This window comes from Chrysemys picta, chromosome 9 (genome assembly GCF_011386835.1).
Source record: "Chrysemys picta bellii isolate R12L10 chromosome 9, ASM1138683v2, whole genome shotgun sequence".
Classification (NCBI taxonomy): domain Eukaryota; kingdom Metazoa; phylum Chordata; order Testudines; family Emydidae; genus Chrysemys; species Chrysemys picta.
In genome coordinates this window covers 39,338,788-39,356,510 of record NC_088799.1, presented here as the reverse complement: position 1 = coordinate 39,356,510, position 17,723 = coordinate 39,338,788, and the positions used below count along the sequence as shown (strand labels likewise).

The 17,723-nt window shown below is 40.4% G+C and overlaps 1 long non-coding RNA gene across 1 annotated transcript; it reads left to right on the top strand.

The window, feature by feature from the left end:
- The first annotated feature begins 1,874 nt into the window (after positions 1–1,874).
- LOC135973576 (uncharacterized) lies at positions 1,875–4,930 on the top strand. The gene is made up of 3 exons (XR_010590482.1): positions 1,875–1,925; positions 3,089–3,221; positions 4,853–4,930. It is a non-coding gene; the product is annotated as an uncharacterized LOC135973576 (long non-coding RNA).
- Positions 4,931–17,723: the final 12,793 nt, after the last annotated feature.

Genomic DNA, 17,723 nt, shown 5'->3' with positions numbered 1-17,723 from the left:
ACTTAGGACTTGAACCCAAGTCCCTTCTCTTCAAAAATTTCATGTCACGTAGTGCCAGATTTTTAAAGATATTTAAGTGGCTAAAGATTATAGATAGGTGCCTAGTGGGGTATTTAGAACCCTTTTGAGCTTAAGATACATAGACAAAAAATAAAATCAAAGCAGCACTCAGGAGCTTTTACAGATTACTGAATAGTTTCTTATGAACTTTAAACAAACACTTATGTAATACCTGATCTTGCAAATTCTGATTATGTGAAACTTCTTTTTACCCCAAATGCTCTTCTGTCTTCCAGTGATAGTATTTTCCTCACAATTTTAGGAAAGTTCCCAAGACTTTCATATCATTCAAGAAGACTTTTGGAAGACTTCTGATATGTGTGTAAGGAAGCAGTTGTCTTGAAAAATCTTCTTCAACTAGCAGGCTTCTGAGGGTGGAGTCTACTCAGGAGGGGATAATGAAGAGAAAAAATTTTGGTTTCTTTGAAAACTTTGGAGGCTTTTGGGGTCATTTGGATAAGGTGTTACTCCATTACAGAGTGCTCAAATATTATATAATAGTTTGAAAACTTAGGGACACTGAGTATATATTTGATTCTAATACCACAACAGCACCAGCTATGTCGATAACAAAGTCACATGCTCAAAACGACACAAAGAGAAAAGAAAATACTTTTGCTGGTGTGGCTTTTTTGAAAGCTCTGTTTGAGTAATGGGATCCACATATTACATTTCAATACATCTTTTTATGGAGAGTGGTCTCCCTCCAAGATAGCATTTTCTCCTTTATCAAATCCTTTGTCTATATGGGTCTGATCCAACTCTCAGTGAAGTCCCTGGAAGGATTCCCTTTAACTTCATTGAGAACTGGGGAAGGCTATATAGAAGACCAAGTGTCTTTCCACTAAAAAGATGAGCAACATACAGAGCTAAGAAGAACCCACCAGCAGTGCATCTGGAATTGCAGGAAAAAAGAATTCAAGACTAATTTGCTGCAAACTTTCATAGGGGTGAACACAATTCCCTGCAGAGCCTTCTGCCTGTCTGGGAAGAGGTGGACTGAGTTAAGGGACTGACTTTGAAACCCAGTTACTGCAATGACTAGACATTGGCTTGCCCCATTTCACTACATCTTCCAATCTATTTCAATGTGAGTATGTGTGTTTCACTCACTGTTGTTACACTTGTTGAATCCATATGCAAATCATGCAATCTGGTCTTTCTGTATGTGGGTAACAAAAGCGTATACTTGAGGAAAACAACCACTTCTGCAGAGTCCTATCATCAAATAATAAACAGAGACAAGTCTTTCTTTATGGAATCACGTCATTTACACACTTTGCTGGGGGAATCTAATTTTGTAGCTGCTGTTGTTGAGGTGCAACATAGCACATATCTATTAATAACCAGTTAATAAACAGCAACTGAAGAATATTTCAGCTGATCTAGTTGTCATTTATGTAACATTTCTAAGTCATCTTAGGGAGGCTTATAATATGCACATTGGTAATACAATGCAAGGAATAGAGTGTCTGTTTCCTCTCAACCCAGGAACCACCTGCTCCATAAAGAGAGCACATTTGACCACACACTATGGATATAATGTGAGGAAGGCAATTATTTTTTTAAGCTGGAAGTGTAACCCTGGGTATGACAAAACCTGCAAGTACTCCAGGTGAGAGTTAATTCCATAGTGGAAATGCTGCTTCCCCACAACCTGCTGGAGGGAGATGAGTAAAAGCATGCTAATTGGAGACACTAGCAGGGCCAGGGATTTGCAAGTGGAACAGGTGATAATGCAACCGGTAAGATTAAAGACTAATTATGTGAAAATAGCATTTCACTGCCAGGTGTTCTGAGCCACATAAAAGGATGTTTCTTTTGGCCAAGGGAGTTGGTTGAAATAGAAGGAACCCAATTGTATTGTAAGCTGTGGGGAAAGGCTTGTTTTTGTTACATTTTTGCTTAACTCAGATGCTGTATGTGTAGCCACTAATGAAAAAGTGGTTGTGCCTTGTTTTTCTTGAAATTGAGGAGAATTTAGCTTATGCATTACCTCTGAATGTTGCCCACTCTTTTGCACCCCTACATGGTTAGCTAGGCACCTGTATATCCATATTAACAGACAAGATTCTCATTTAATGATGCATGTGGAAAGTGTGTCTGAAAAAAATAAATGTGGCCTCTGCTTCTAAAATGTTTGAATCTAATTGTATTTATACTACGTTCTACATTGATACTCCTTGTTACAAACTGAAGCCTTTTTGATTGTGTGGAGGTTGGTATGGAGATCAATTTGTTAATACATTTATTCCCAAGTGCAGATACTGAATGGGAGTCAAATAACTAGAAAAACCAAACAAAAGATGCATGATCCAAGTTTTTGATGTGCATTTCCACATCCGTATCTAACTCACCTTGTCAGACAGGCACTGTAGTCCAGCAGGAAAGGCATGGAAGTGATAACCAAGTGTTGCTGAGTTCTTGCAATGACTCTGCTACTAACCCACTATATGTGCTCCAGCAGTTGCCCACCACCCAGAGATCTTTTGTCAATAAGTCAATGTCTGTAGAATGCTCTGAATGTGTAAACTGATGTAGAAATTTTTAGTATGTATATTGTTGATTGTTTTCTCATTCATCCAGTGTAGGAAAAGTGACCTTTTGCAATGTGCAACAATAGATATACTTCAAAAAAAAAAACGGAAACCTACTGCCTTCAAAGTAGCAGCATGCCTAACTCACCCCAAATGCTTTCTGCTCTTGAGTGAATGAATGTCCAGCAAAACAAAGTATACAATAATGTATGTATTTTAAAGTAAGACATATTTACCCCTAGAGTACTTCGAGTGCATTTTATAAGTCTAAAAATAAACGTAGACAATTACTTGCTCTCTGTAGAGATGTTATGGTAACTCCATGTTTTCAGCTGAGTTGTATTTATCAAATTTCCAATAGCGGCCAAAGAATTTGAAGAAATATAAATGCTTTGATCAACTGTTCTTTTAAGGCATAAGTTTTACAAATGAGTAGAATATTAACCATCCAATTGCTGAATAATGTCATAATGCATGTGTTATCAAAACAGGAAAACTACAAGGAAATGAAGCTGGCTTCCATCTTTTGTCTGGATAAAAGGAACCACATCTTTTCTCAAACCCAATACAATTCAGACACATTAAGCAGCTGGATAACATAACAGCAAGGAGATAACACCACAGGTAATGTATGTGCATAACTGCTGAATAAGTAACATGGGGCCAAATTATCCTATTTAACGTGTAGCATCCAATTCATCAAAAAAGTGTAAATTTAATCTGATCTTCTAAAAAAAAGTGTAAAGAACTCTAAGATGCACTTCCTTCTACTCTTAAGGGATCAAGGAAAGGTAAAAATCAGCAAATAGGGCTTGCTAACACTTTGAATATGCTTTAGAAGAACTGGGCATGGTTTCCCGCAAATAAGGTGTGGTCAGGCCATATCTCTTAATCATTATTATCCACTACAGGATACCAAATTACAACTGCTAAGTGCATTTTCTCTCCAAAGGGAATGAGTGAGCTGCAGATGTTGCCCCATGTACCAGGCAGGTACGTTGCTTTAGGGCATATGGGACTTCAAATTAAAGCCATTCCATTCCAGTGTGGCAACAAAGAATTGTAGTCAGGTAGTGTCTCTCTGCTCCCTTTCTTAGGCAATATGGCATTTGGAGACATTTTCCATTACAAGTGTTTAAGTGTGATCAGGCTTTGTTTACTTTATTCCGCACGTTTAAATATTGAACCTCTTGTTTCTCTGGACCATGCATTGTGATTCCAATAAGAAACCTGAGTTTTAATCACAAGACATCGGTGAAGTGCTAAGGTATTTTTGTGTACCATTTTTAATTTCTGGTGATACAAAGATATTGGGATTGATGCTAACTTTTCTATTGCTAATGCAGTTCAGAATATTGTGCCAAGCACATGTTTTGTTTCGTTGGAGTACACCAAATATCAGAAACTGCTACAATGTCAAATGTTGTTTTCTGCATTAGCAGAAAGATTCTAACTACTATTCTAGATTCTATAATTTTATTCCAGATACAAGTTAATTAGTCCTCTTAAAAACAAAAAAAACAACAACTTGGGTCATCAAGACTATAATTAAACTACCTTTGTTTATGCAGTATAAACTGGTCTCTGACTTCTGTGAAACCCATAGTTGTCTGGCCTCTTTCCCAAAGCATGGATGAAGTACTGTCATTTATTTGTATTATATATTTTGTTTAGATTTTAATAGTTCGCAGGAAAATAGCATATACAGCAAGCATTAACGATAGAATTGCAACAACTGGGAATTAAAAGCTTTCTGTTCCAATTTCTGAGATCACATTGCCACCTTCTTCATCTTCCCTCAGGAGCATCTTTAAAACAATGCTGGCAATCCTTGCAAAATGACATCATGTCCCAGTGAACCTGCACTACACTTCTGAGCATTGCCTGTTTTGTAATGGGGGGCGGGGAATTAAGATGCTATAACATTGGTAAACTGCCAAAACAACTAAGATATTTTGTGTCCAGCCTTGTCCTGAGGTCAAATGGCCCAATTATATCCATAAGCAAATATACATGATATACAATTAATCAGGCAGTTAATCAATAAGATGTCCTAAAATACAGTTAAGAGAATCTAGAAATGGGTTCAAACCCAACGTAATAAACAGCTATGCAATTTAAGAGTTCAGCTCCCAAGCTGCATAATGTTCTAATATGTACAAATAATCATAGCCTTGTAAAGTTACCTGAAGCTAGACCAATTCTAGTACAACTTGCCAGGAAACAAATGGCTCATTCCCTTCCTTTCCCTTTAGTTGGACAGAACCTGGAATATGTAGATTCTTCAAGGTGATCATACAAAATCTATTTATTTACAAAGACTTTTTCTGAAGGTAAGGTAGGTTGCCACTTGTTCTGTGCATGGGTGTGTGTATCTTGTGTTTCTTTTGAATTATTTTCTGAACTATTGAATTGTCCAAGGCTTTGGAGAAGTTCAGAAAAGAATCAAATTTAATGTGGGCAGTGGTTCCCAGGGAAAGCCCGTGGTGGGCCATGCTCGTTTGTATATCTGCCGCGTCCACAGGTTCGGCTGATCGCGGCTCCCAGTGGCTGCGGTTCACTGCTCCAGGCTAATGGGAGCTGCTGGAAGCGGTGCGGGCCGAGGGATGTACTGAACGCCGCTTCCAGCAGCTCCCATTGGCCTGGAGCAGCAAACCACGGCCACTGGGAGCTGCAATTGGCCAAACCTGCAGATGTGGCAGGTACACAAACCAGCCTGGCCCGCCATGGGCTTTCCCTGCACAAGCGGCGGAACACGTTTGGGAACCATAACTGAACATACAATATTTTACAATTTGTCCTCTTAATTCATCATTGAGAGCTGGTCAAAATTTTTTCTAACTTTTTTATGAAAAATAGACTTTCTAAATTTTCATTTCTTTCAAATCTTTTTCTGTTTTGTCCTCCAAAAAAGAGAGAGAAAACTTTCAACTTTCGAAAACTTTTTTTTTATCCAAAAACATTAGTTGGACTTTGTCAAAGACAATTCCATTGAAATTTGACATAAAATATTTTAATTTTATGTGAGAGAACTTGAGAAAAATCCTTATAATTTTCCAATCTATTCTATTCTCAACTTTGCATTTAATATACCTTGCACCCTGTCATCTGCAATCCATCTAGCCTGCATTTGTGCCTAATATTTTTTTAGTAGGGCAAAGGTTTGACAAAGCCTTAAACCATGTGAATTTCATGAGGTTTAGGAATTTCTTAGCAAATATTTCACATAACCCTAACTTAAAGACCTGGTTCTACTTCTATTTCTGCTTTCATCAGTATGCTAAATATTACAGAATAAATCATCCTTCTCACACAAACAGCCAAAAAATCTGAAGTAGATTAATAATCTAATCACAGTGGTTCTGTTACAGAACCTTATCTCAAGACTGTAGGCAAGATCATCATAGAAATATGACCTAAAAGAACACCTTTTAAAGGAACTGAAAATAAAATAAAGCCATTTTACCTAAAATGTACTTGATGGTGTTTGTGTGCTTTCCTGCCCCAAGTAGATGTTAAAAAACAACAACAACCTTCTCAACACTGAGGATAAAAGGATGAGGCACTCATTGATTCATCCTCTGTTATTGAGATTCCACCATCACATTATATTTGACTTTTACAGTTGAAGGACAGCTCCATTGAATTCTAAGGTGGGTCAGAACTGAATCTGAAAAGCTAACCCTATCATTTGTTCAGGCACATCTATGTAAAATTGCAAACTAGAATATCCGCTCCAGCATAATCTGGGTGGAAATTTGGATCTGGATCCTCACATCTCACTTCAGATGGACCTCTAGTTGCATGATTTTTGTCTTAAGCCTTGAATTAAAGTCCATATAGGTTTATTAGCTCAATATTTGTATTTTTTTTAAATAAAATTAAGAACCTTCACTTGCTGTCTGAACCAACCCAAGTTTTTATGACACACACAGTTTTACAGAATAATTATGTTCCATCTTTCTTTCCTTCTGATTTTCCTGGTTTTGGTTTGGTCAGAAAATATTACCTTTATTGTAGCCTCTCCACTGTCTTGCACTTTGTGAAAGCAGCTATTATACTCACATGCAGAGAAACCGATTTTTATTAAAACCTACATTGCAGCATGTGCTTGTGGTGAGAGGGGCAAGACACAATCATGAAAGTTTGCAGGCAAGATCTCAAACTCGTCATAAAGCTCTTTTTGTTTAACTTTTAAAAAAATAATAATTTGAATTACCCTAGATTAGAATATAAGCAGTTGGATTTTGCTAAATTTCTATGGTTGGATTCTGGTTGTGCACAAATGTATATGCAAATTACAGTAGAATGTAGCAAGCAATTAGTACTATAATTCTAATAATTTAAATTAAGCTTTGAAAGTAGTCTATTCACATTAGAACCATTGTTTTCAGGTATATCCCTTAGACCATCTAGACCAGTGGTTCCCAAACTTGTTCCGTTGCTTGTGCAGGGAAAGCCCCTGGCGGTCCGGGCTGGTTTGTTTACCTGCCACGTCCGCAGGTTCGGCCGATCGCGGCTCCCAGTGGCCGCGGTTCACTGCTCCAGGCCAATGGGAGCTGCTGGAAGTGGCGGCCAGTATGTCCCTTGTCCTGCCCAGTAAACAAACCGGCCCTGACTGATAGGGGCTTTCCCTGCACAAGCGACGGAACAAGTTTGGGAACCACTGATCTAGACCAATATCCTAATTTTGGAATTGGTCTATATTTGATGCTAAGAAGAAAGTGAAAATCCCATTAGAAAATGCACCTGGGAATTATGCAATGCTGTATCATTAGGGATGCATGCAGATGGGGAATTCCTTCACTTCAGAGTATAAACTGAACATCAATCTTGAACAGGAAGTAGGAGGATTAATATCAGGGGGGTTTCAAATGAGGTTCAGGAAAATTTTGATTATGCTTTCAACATGTATGTAGGATTAATTAGACAAAGGAAAGTCACATGTTGCTACCTGGAATTTTCTCAACATACTTCTTCAGAAGATCTCTGCTGCAGGAGTTGTATACCACTCATCATAAGTCCCAAGAACCTTTTAAACTAGTTAACCATTAGGTGCAGCTTAAATATCTTGTGACTCCAAATGTTCTAGATGAGGCTATATAGAGCCTACTCCACAAACCCCATTGTTTCTTGTCCACCTCTCTTTAATCTATTACAAGACTCCTAGGAGGAGTTGCCAGTTAGTATAGATGGAAAAAGCAATACAGTTATGGTTTGCTAACCTTCTTTTCACCTTCGCAGAATTGTCTGCAGATCCAAACTACACCTCTACCCTGATATAACGTGACCTGATATAACACGAATTCAGATATAACGCGGTAAAGCAGTGCTCCGCGGGGGCGGATCAAAGCAAGTTCGCTATAATGCGGTTTCACTTATAACACGGTAAAATTTTTTGGCTCCCGAGGACAGTGTTATATCGAGGTAGAGGTGTATATAGGAGATTACCAAGCAAAATCAATTCCCAGAAGGAAACATGGGGCATGTTAAGTAAGGCCTCAACCTTGCAACAAGCTTCATGAGGGATAATACCTGTGAAGTCTTATTGAAGTCATGGGGCTCCATGTTTGATGCAAGAGTCTGCCCATGCAAAGCTTGTTGCAGTGTCTGGGCATAAGTAGTGTCGGACTTGCCTCCCAAAACAAGCAATTGCTCTAGCTTCCATAATTAGTGCTTCTCCAGTTCCATCAGTTTGAATGGCTTCCTGAGCAGAGAAAGCATTAAAATCTACTCACAACTAACACTAAGCTCTGGAAATTGAAAAAGCAGTGGCTGCTGTCAGAGGACTGGCTCTCCAGGAAGCTGTTGATGTTAGAGAGAAAGTGAAGATAGTTGGAACTAGACTTGTCCAGAACATTCAGATTTCTGGGGTTAATGTATATAACTTTTGAAGCATGATGCCATGGGGAATCTGCTAGAACAATTATGTGAAGGAAAGTAAAATGACTTTAAAATCATTTCTAAATGTCTAATGGCTGAAGAGGCAAGAAAGGATTTGACAGAGGTAAAATAGGTAAAATAAAATGTGCTTCTAATGTAAGTGAAAATGTCTTAACAAAAAATAACAATCTGGGATGGCTCCAAAAGCCAGATCCAAAGCCTGTGAAAGTCATTAGGAATCTCAATGGGCTTTGAATCAGGCCCAAAAAGAATAGATCCACCTTACACTGGCCATTCCACCTTCTCTTTATCACCCGAGTTACAAAGTTGACATTTTATTGAACCATTAATTTTTTCAGGAGGACAATTAATTCCTTAATCTCCAGTGCAGTTATTTATAAGATAATCCTAAATATTCAGCTGAATTAAAAATCTTGGAGTAACATTACCCATGTAATTATTTTCAGCAGCCAATATCTGTGTGGTCATCCCTTACTTGGTTTGAAAAAATAAATCTGTGGTGCCACCATGTTCACATGCTTCCCTCACAGGGAAAACAGGGCAGCAACCGAAGGCATTTGTTTTTTACATTTAGTTGCTATCTTTGTGGATCTGGTCTTTTTTGTTTTATTCTGAATTTCTCACAGTAAGGGGTGACCAAACAGTTTTCACTGCTGTGTGCTACTCGAACAACAAGGTTCAATCTAGGATATTTTATTTGTAATGAGAAAACCGAGTACAATACGGTTGTTTTTTAAATTGCTTTGTCTTGCTGGCATATAGCATTGCATAAAATCAGAATTTGACCTTTCTTTGCTTATTCTTAGCACAACTGAAGTGTTTGAATGGAAAGGTTGAGAAGTGACTTACTTACCAACATTGATTATATTGGAATATTTTTTCTGGCTGCGAGATAGACACTTTATCTATGTGGGGGAACTAACATCATCTCAAATACTCAATGCTTGTTTATTTATCAAAATTTAGCTTTATGTGGCTTAATCCAGTACAATTTGTTGCTACTTTTTCCATGTGCATTTTGTAATTGAAAGTTCTGCTTGTATAAATGAACAGATTTGCTAACATAGTCTTGCTCATGTTCCCCTGAGACAAAATTAACCACAGGGTTGGTACCCCCAAGAAAAAAGTCACTCGGATTATTTAAGACAGTGCAAGTATGGTTCCAGAAAAATAAGAGCACTTTAATTTTCAGTAAACATCTAGCATTGGCACTGATCCAAGGCACTAAGGTCTCACAGAATAATTATAGGTTTCATACAATGCTTTCATTGGTTATTAGCTACAGGTATATTCTCCCATTTTGTCATTTTCCATAAAAATCAATCTGTTAGAAACTGGAAGGAAAAACTTTATGTACTAGTGGTAAATGATGGGCTTTCTGTCAGTGATATATAACATACTGCCCTGTCTTCATAAATACCGGTACCTTTGTGTCATGAACTTTGACCTGAACTTTCTTTTACTATGTAAATATCAACACTGTGTCTTTTTTACCTTGCAAGATGTTGCTTCTATGACTAGTGAAACTCCAAGAAATTCAAAGTTTGTTTGTTTTTTCTTTCATAAAGCAGCCTAGAGTTGTAAATGCAAATGTAATCAATGTTGCATAATTTTTCTTTGAATGGCATAATTACATTCAGATGCTAAGTGTGAAGCGTTTTGACAGATTCACATGCAACAGCCTTTCTTTAAGGCTTTGAGGAAAATTCATTGTGGAAAGCTTTTGTCTTTTGGTGGGAGTAATAACATTTGAGGCTCCATCACACTTAGCCACCAAATTCCAGGTGGAAAGGTCTTTATATGAGCTGGATTGTTTACAGTGTGCTTTTTAAAAAGCAACTTATGGGACCATTCCTCAGTGCATACTGCTAGAGTAGCGGAGCTAACCAGATACCATCAGTAAAACAGACCATAAAAATAATCTGGAATTTGCACTCTTAGTGGAATTAATCTGATAAATACCTAGCTAAAGTGCTTCATTCTTTAAAGAGTGGCACATTGATCTGCTTCTCTGTTTAGCTTCACTGGCAGGATTCTCTCTACAGATCAAAACAGATAAGGCTAAGTTCATCTATTGAGTTCAATGGAGGTAGATGAATTTGACTTAGTCATACTAATTGAACATGCTCTCAGTGAGGAAGAGAGAATAGATGTATGTACTCTTTGTTCACCGTCAATAAGACCTACTTGAGGTGCCATTTCAATGATCACAATAATCTTCAATTGCAAGTAAATAGCTCTCAAAGGTTCCATGGAAGAAGGGGGCAGAGCGAACACCTGAATTTTTAAGCATGACAGATCTGATCCTCTTGTCACCTCCTTTTTCTTCCCATCTGACACCAAAACCAGGGCTGACCTTATCATGAGGTAAACTGAGGGGACTGCCTCAGGTGCCAGACTGTGTTTGTGGGGGGGTACCACTAGGACACAGAGTGTAGAAAATTGTGTCCGCTGCTAGTGCATATGTATTCTCTCTGCGCTAGATGCACAGAGATGGTGGAGTGCTGTGCTGGAGGATGGAGGGCACAAGAGACATGGCAGGCAGGCAGGAGAAAAGGTGAGAGGGAATAACAGAAAGCAGCAGGAGCTGCAGCGAGAGAGAGGAGGAGGAGCCTCTTCTGTACCTCTCTAGCACCCCCAGGAGCCAGGACTGATTAATACCAGCTTCTCAGGGAGCTTCCTGTTTCCTGCTGCTTCCCTGAACCCATTTGAGGAGAACAGGCAGTCAACTGAAGTAGTAGGAGCCAGTTAGGCCATTAAGACGCTGATCTCTTCCCTCACTCAGGCCTTGCTACCAGCCTGCTTATTTGTCCCCTTCAACTGAGTGTTGAGAGCCACTATAGCTGGCACAGAACAGCAGTCATGAGTCAAAGAAGAAAACACCCCTCTGGGGCAGCATTCAGAAAAAGAAAGAAAGCAAAGGAAGCTTTTCTATCTAAGCAGGAAGGAGCTCTCCTGAGATACATAGACACAAATGTTCACAGTGAGCCTTCCGGCCCCAGAGAGGATGTGAGTGGTGAGGAGATGCCTGATCTTCCAGTTAGTCAGAGTGCAGGTGACCTGGCAGCTACTGCAGCATCCATATCTCCATCTCAAATGGATGTGACCAGGCACATTCCTGAAGATAAGTGTAGATCAGAGAAGAGTGTGGTGGAGGTGTAAGAAACAGCTGCTGCTGAGTTTAGTTCCTTAAGTCTAGATGATCCAGGACTGTGGACCCACTTGAGCAGTAGCCTGAGGGACTTCCTTGTACTGCATGGGCCAGAGCAAGTGAAAAACTTCATGTTCCCCAAAGACAATGAAAATAGAAGTTTCCATCCAACACATTACTGGTGTGAAAACCCAATGGTGACAAAGTGGAAAGGCCAGTGGTGAGCTGGAGCCGGTTCGCACCAGTTCGCACAAACCGGTTGTTAAATTTTGAAGCGGTTTTAGAATCGCTTGTTAACTGGCTTCCCTGCGAGGGAAGCTTTGATGGGCTTCCGCCGGGAAGCGTGTAATTCCTCCTCCCGGCCACTGGGGGGCGCTGCGCTGAGGGAGCCATGTGGGCTGCCTCCTGGCCCTGTTGCTGCTGCTGCTTCTCGGACCTCTGGCCCCGGGGCTCCTGCTGCTGCCTGGTGGGTCCCCGGCTGCTCTGCTGGGCTTGGCCTGCGTCCTGCTGCTCTGAGCTGCTGTCCCTGTGTGAGTACCCACCACGCTGCCCACAGCCAGCCTCTGCTGCACCCCCTGCCCGCAGCCAGCCCCTGCCCGCAGCCAGCCTGTGTTGCATCCCCTGCCTCCAGCTAGCCCTGCCCCATGCCCCTGTCTGCAGCCAGCCCCATGTCCACTGTTGCCCTGCAGTTCCCAGGGCAGTAACCCTGCACACCTGCTTCAATGAGGGGGGCAGGGAGCAGCTGGGACCCACACATGTGCACACCCTAGGGTGACCAGACAGCAAGTGTGAAAAATCGGGGTGGGGGGTAATAGGAGCCTATATAAGAAAAAGACCCAAAAATCGAGACTGTCCCTATAAAATCAGGACATCTGGTCACCCTAGCACACCCCCAGGGAGTGGCGGGGACCCACACATGTGAAACGGAGCTCATTTCTAGTTCAAGCCCATCTTTTTAAAAAAGAAATTTAGGTAGGGTTAACATACATCCGTATTTACCTGGAGATGTCAGACTTTTTGGTTCTTAAATCGCCGTCCGTCCGTCTTAAATTTTAAAAATTCCTCCTGGGAAAATACGGACGTATGGTAACCCTATTGGTACAAAAAATACATACTGTGGCACAGAACTTTTTATAGGGAACTGGTTGTTAAGATTTTAGCAGCTCATCACTGGGAAAGTCCACTCAAAGACCCAGAATGCTGCATACTGTTTTTGTTGCAAACTCTTCCATTCTAATGTTCCAGCCACATTGGGTTCTACAGGAACAAAAGGCTGGAAAAATCTGGCTAGAAATCTGGCATGCCATGAGAAGGCAGCAAATCACCAGAGAGCATAGGTGGAAAGAGCTTGAGATGAGAGTAAGGTTAAAGGCCACCATAGATGATCAGCATCAAGAGAAGATTGCATCAGTCTCTCTTTACTGGCAAAATGTTCTGAAAAGGCTCATTGCCATTGTGAGAATGCTTGCTACCCAAAACCTAGCACTACGTGGCACTTCAGATCAGCTGTATGTGCCAAACAATGAAAACTTCCTTAAAATTGTGGAGCTGATGGCTGAGTTTGATGCTGTACTCCAGGAGCATCTAAGAAGAGTCACCACCCAAGAAATGTAGACACACCACTACCTTGATATATCTGGAGCAATGGAACAACTGGACAAAGCAAAGTCATACTTACAGTCTTACTAGTCAGATGAGGGATTTCAAAACATTCTGAAGAGTGCACAGAAGTTGGCAGAGGAATTTCACACTGAAGCTATTTTCCCACCCATTCAAGAATACGAGAGTCACCGAAGAAGACATTTTGATTACGAGGCACAGGATAATCCCATAAGAGACCCCAAACAACAATTCAAAGTTTAATTCTTTAACCAGGTGCTAGATTGTGCAATATAGTCAGTTGAAGAATGTTTCATGCAGCTCAAGGAACGCAGCAGTATATTTGGGATGTTGTATGATATTCCAAAACTCCTCACTATACCTGAAGAAGATCTACACCAGCAATGCAGGGCACCAGAGACAGCGTTGACATGATTACATGCGCGATATTGATGTGAGTTATTTAGGTGATGAACTGAAAGCCTTTTCAAGATACATTTTAGCAGGATCAACTCCAGAGGCTGTTCTGGAATGTATGTGCACAACTAGGATGACCACCCTGTTTCCAAATGCTTTTATTGCTCTGCTTCCTTTAATAGTTGCCAGTGGAGAATGCAGCTTCTCCAAGCTGAAGTTAATAAAAACACATCTATGCTCCACAATGACACAGGAGAGGCTGGTCAGCCTTGCAACCCTCTCAATAGAGCATGAGCTGTCCCAGTTCAAATCTTTGCAACCAAGAAGGCACGGAAAGCACCACTTTGATTATTCAAACATAAAAATGCCAGTGTTTACTATGCAGACAAGAAAAGTTACATTTGCTTTTCAGGTGTTTGAAAGTTAAGTGTTACTTAAAATTTTTGAACAAGGCATTTTAAGTTGTTAGTTCTCCTTTATTGGGGTAGGTAGCAGAGCAGTATCGTGAGAGGAGTAGAACAGGAAGAAGGGAGAATTGAGACCTTTCAAAGTTTTGGCCCAAGCAAGGGGGCATGGGGGCATCGTTTGAGCTCCCTGCCTCAGGTGCCAAAATGTTGTGGGCCGGCCCTGATCAAAAGGCTGATTGAAATATGGTCTTTAGCAAGGACTAGAAACCACAAACTGCTGACTTCTAATTAGAGCTGTGTGGATGACATTAAGGATTTTGAGATTCCAAAACTTGTTTTCATTCTGATTCAAAAAGAAACCTGAACAATTTGAAATTCTCTGTGAAAGAAAATCTCCCTCTCCCCCACTAAATTGTTTGGGCAACACTGAAATCTCTTATTCTGATTTTCACTTTTATTATATGCAATAGAATACAAAATTTAAAAAAATGTGTAATGAGAAGTCATTTCAAAAGGAAAAATCTAAATGTTTAGTGTTGATATAGGGTATTTCATAGAATCATAGAATATCAGGGTTGGAAGGGACCTCAAGAGGTCGTCTAGTCCAACCCCCTGCTCAAAGTAGGACCAATCCCTAACTAAATTATCCTAGCCAAGGCTTTGTCAAGCGTGACCTTAAAAACCTCTAAGGAAGGAGATTCCACCACCTCCCTAAGTAACCCATTCCAGTGCTTCACCACCCTCCTAGTGGAAAAAGTTTTTCCTAATAGCCAACCTAAACCTCCCCCACTGCAACTTGAGATCATTACTCCTTGTTCTGTCATCTGGTACCACTGAGAACAGTCTAGATCCAATTCTCTTTGGAACCCCCTTTCAGGTAGTTGAAGGCAGCTATCAAATCCCACCTCATTCTTCTCTTCTGCAGACTAAACAATCCCAGTTCCCCCGGCCTCTCCTCATAAGTCATGTGCTCCAGCCCCCTAATCATTTTTGTTGCCCTCTGCTGGACTCTTTCCAATTTTTCCACATCCTCCTTGTAGTGTGGGGCCCAAAACTGGACACAGTACTCCAGATGAGGCCTCACCAATGTTGAATAGAGGGGAACGATCACGTCCCTCAATCTGCTGGCAATGCCCCTACTTATACATCTCAAAATGCCGTTAGCCTTCTTGGCAACAAGGGCACACTATTGATTCATATTCAGCTTCTTGACCACTGTAACTCATAGGTCCTTTTCTGCAGAACTGCTATTCAGTCCCTAGTCTGTAGCAGTGCATGGGATTCTTCCATCCTAAGTGCAGGACTCTGCACTTATCCTTGTTGAACCTCATCAGATTTCTTTTGGCCCAATCCTCTAATTTGTCTAGGTCCCTCTGTATCCTATCCTCACCCTCCAGCGTATCTACCACTCCTCCCAGTTTAGTGTCATCTGTTGTTTCAACATTATTGGAATGTTTTTTACATTTTTTTTCTATGAAACATTTTGGCAAAATCAACAAGATTTTGATTGAACTACATTTTCTGATGGACAATGGTTTTAAGGGTTCTGCTTTTGTTTGTTGTTGTGGGGTGTGTGTGTGTGTGTGTGTGTGTGTTTAAACTAGCTCTAATTCTAACCTAGTTTTTGTAAGCGACTCCATCTCTGGCCTTGGGCAGATCATTTACAACTTCTGCTTTAGTTCTTCCTATCTGTAAATTTAAGATGGCATTTACCTTCCTCATAAGGTAAATTAGTTATGGCTAAATCCTATATAGAACCATGCTCTTGCTAAATGAGTAGATGAAGCAGAGGGATATAAGGAGTCTTTGCATCCCCAAGGAAGCAGGGAGCATGATCTCTCCACAACATTGGAGAGTGATAGGAGAGGGGGCCAGTTAGCATACCATTCCATACACCAATACTGTAGAGCTGAATGGGGAGAAGGTGAAGTCTGCAGTCTAAATCCTGTCAGGCCCTCACGTGACTCATAGTATTTAAAAAAAAATCCAGTTAATTTCGTGTGGGAGGAAGGAAAGGGGTGAGCTACATTCCTAAAATGTTTTGCTGGGCACTTTCTCACACAAAATGCCATGGCTTTGTAAGAAACAAAGCCTGCTAGCAGTTTTGCAGAGCAGTGTTACAGCATGTATTTCATCTCAGGTAATTGCTTAGGGCCAGCTGAGACAATGCACCCAGTTCTGGAGCTATTCGTTATTTATGAAATGCTACTTCACCTTGCCTAATGCTTTCTATCTCTTCACTGTTTCCACAGAGTAAGTCTTATGATAAACTTCAGAAAATGATCTCACACTACAAGCAGATGAATACTCACATTTATACTACAGAATGTTACTTCAATGTTGTTATTCAGTAGGTTGCGGAAGTGAAAAATAACCATAAAAAGGGGTCCTTGTCCTAAAGTCAAAAGTTGTTTGCTGATACAAGTGCAATTGCTATAAGGCCAGATTGTGTCAGTTTGACACAGCCCTACCTTGCAGGTGGTGCAGTGATACCATCCCATAGCACTGTGTAGGAGGAGCATATAAACTTCCATACTTCTAAAAGGATCTGGCCAGCACCTATGATTATGAACTAGAAGAGTAGATGGAGTCTATGGCTTCCCCTAGTCTGTTCTTCCCTCCCTATGAAAGTAGAGAGCAGTCCTTGCATTCCTGCCCCACCTTGCCAGCCCCTGCCACTGCATACTCGATGAATCTAACCTAGAATTTAGACAATGGATTTCCCTTAATGAGTTAGAAAAATTGAGAGAGGGGCACAAATATGATGTATTTCCTGCAATAGCTTCCTTCCATAGTTTATAGATGGAAAAAAACACTGACTTTGAAAAGTGTTCCAGCCACAGCCAGTAGCACAGGAATATTTTAACTGTCTGTCCATATTGAGATCCCCTCCTCATTGCGTTTATACAGCCCGAGGACTAGACTTTTTCTTCAGGCCCACATGGTGGATTTTGACTCCAATAGCCTGTACTCTTTGCATGTGTGAAGCTCTAAAAGGGAGTCAAATGCATGTGAGAAGAGCAGAATATCTGAACTGGGATGGTCATGTAGTTCTAAGAGGAGAATTTGGTTTTGACTGTGCATCAGTTCCAAAGACAGAATGTGTAGCATGCTAAGAATTAATGAATTAAAAGTCTTTATGTTTTTAAACACTGCAAGACTGCCTGGCTTCCCAGATGTAACTCATTAGACTTTGTACATGAGCACACATGGAAGAAAGTGGGGAAAATATATGTTGTTCTTTAGAGTGGGATAGAGTCTGGTTCCAATATGGATTAATTCAGTTACTTTATGTGCATAAAGTTGCATGTTCTCTTTATCAGTAACTTTAGGTCATGTTATAAATAGCTATGTGCCTTAATCTGTGATGTGAAATATGTTTGTGAATATCAATGGAATTGAAAACTGGTGTTCTAGGCATCTATTAGGCACAGCTTGATAAATTAATTGTTAAAGCAAATAGAATTTTTGAAATGCCCAAAAATGTGCACAGTGGGTGTCTTTTGCTTCTACAGATGCATACATGGCTATATACTATGCGGCTTTCATTGCGGTCTGTATTTAGAGTCTGCTGTTATGGTTACAGACCTGGAAGGCCCTTGAGAAGATATTGAAGGGATAGATGGTACTACCATAACTAGGGTGACC